The sequence below is a fragment of the Saccopteryx bilineata genome, chromosome 10, assembly GCF_036850765.1.
Source record: "Saccopteryx bilineata isolate mSacBil1 chromosome 10, mSacBil1_pri_phased_curated, whole genome shotgun sequence".
NCBI classification, from domain to species: domain Eukaryota; kingdom Metazoa; phylum Chordata; class Mammalia; order Chiroptera; family Emballonuridae; genus Saccopteryx; species Saccopteryx bilineata.
In genome coordinates, this window is record NC_089499.1 from 56061180 (window position 1) to 56063266 (window position 2087).

Genomic DNA, 2087 nt, shown 5'->3' on the forward strand with positions numbered 1-2087 from the left:
GTTTGTCCAGAAAGAAACATGTCTTCTTTGGGCTCTGATCATTAATTTGCTCCTTCAGAAAGGAGCACCTTCAGGGCTAAGGTCCAATGAAAAGTCTTTAATCCAAAGTCCCTGTTAGGATAGTCTCACCATGTAAGTGTTGAAAAGACAGATAAGAGCTTTGAAATACTCATGGAGTTCTCTAGTTCCAATTTTTCTGCTTTTTATCCATTCTTTTTTAATTTATTGGAAAATTATTTGCCCTTTTAGTGAGGGTCTAGAAGTGGAAGAATTATATTTTCTCAGTAAAATATTTTTATACAAATATAACAAGTCTAAAGGAAAAAATGATGCATTAGGCGTTGGCTGGTTGGCTCAGTGGTGGAGCGTCAGCCTGGCGTGTGGAAGTCTTGGGTTTGATTCCCAGCCAGGGTACACAGGAGAAGTGCCCACCTGCTTCTCCACCCTTCCCCCTCTCTTTTCTCTCAATCTCTCTCTTCCCTTCCCACAGACAAGGCTCTATTTGAACTGTTAGCCCAGGAGCTGAGGATGGCTCCATGGCCTCCACCTCAGACACTAAATGGCTCCAATGGCACGAAGCAATGCCCCAGAAGGGCCAAGCATCGCCCCCTGGTGGGCATGCCCAGTGGATACTGGTTGGGCAAATGTGGGAGTCTGTCTGACTCACTCCCCACTCACCCCCCCCTTTTCACTTTGAAAAAATACTAAAAAAACTAAAGAAAGAAATGATGCATAGAATGTCAAAGTAGTTTAGCTTTAGTCAAATTTCCAACCTCCTCAGGATCACATGGAGTAACAATGTCAAGTATGTATTGGTTCTGGAAAACTCTTACTGAGAGACTGTGATTACAGTCATCTATAACTTGGTTTCCAAACTGTGTCAGAAAAATTTCTTTTCCATTCAACATCAGGGACCCTTCTTCCCATCCATGCGAAAGTTTCCTGACAAGATTTTTAATACTGTCCTTATGTGGAACAGTGAGTGACTGCAATTCTATACTGCTCACAAAAATTAGGGGATGTTTCAAAAATGAATATGAAGCAATAAAAAATCCCCTAATTTTTGTGAGCAGTGTATTATCAGAGTACAGTATGCCAAATTGGCCAAGGACACAGAGACTTTAAATTCTGCACCAAGAAACAAGAGGCACCCACGCCTTTTGCCCATAGCTGTAGCGAAATCATATAATATGACCTGGAAAGTGTAGATGACATCTCATCATAGTATTTCTGCATTGCAATTTCCAAAAGAAACAGCTGTGAGCCCTTTATGTCAATCTGAAGACAGTGCCTTTTTCATAGTGTTCTTTTTAATGAAAGGAACCATGTAATTGTAATTCCAAGTACACAATAATATTTATTCAACTTTCTGAACCATATATTATCATGTGTAGCCTTATAAAAAGCACTCACCCATTTCCCAAGGCCTGGTAACTATCACTGACACCATCAGAAGGTTCTCTAAACTGAATCTGGATATATTTCTTTTTGGGTTCCATATTCTAAGGATGTGTTATGCACATAGCTACTATGTGTTAACTGACAAGCCTAACAGACAAGGTAACATTTTCCCCACAGAATATCCAAAATAAAGTATTGGAATATAAAATGACAGCCAGAACTAATGGATTAACAACTTAGAAGTAAGGTTACAGTCAATTACCAATAATTATTCTTTAATTAATATACAGAGACTTTAAGTATAGTGTTTGGGATCTTGCTCTCCTCCTGTTTTTCACAAGTTTAAAATAGCTTGGAAATCAGTTGAGAAAGGGATTTAGTTCTAGTAACAAACTATAGAAATGATCCCTGAAAGTATAGTCTTAGGGATTTAGTTCTAAAATAGTGGTATGTAGAGAAAAATATCAAAACAGGCTTCTCTTTTGCATTTTTGCATGGTAGTAACTAATCAATCTAGTATTTTCTATTGAATGCTGTAATTGTTATTTTGTTTACATAGGTCATCCTGATGGTTCTTATTTAAAAGATTACATACACTACTTACTCTGGTAAGATAATAAAAGGCAGAGAGGGGAAATCACATAGGTTAGGTCAAAAATAGGTTATAATTGTAAGTATGTGAAACA

At 37.8% G+C, this 2087-nt stretch overlaps 1 pseudogene; it reads right to left on the bottom strand.

Annotated features, from left to right (window-relative positions):
- Positions 1–1716: 1716 nt before the first annotated feature.
- On the bottom strand, positions 1717–1825 carry LOC136314776 (small nucleolar RNA U3; annotated as a pseudogene).
- Between the last annotated feature and the right edge of the window lie 262 nt (positions 1826–2087).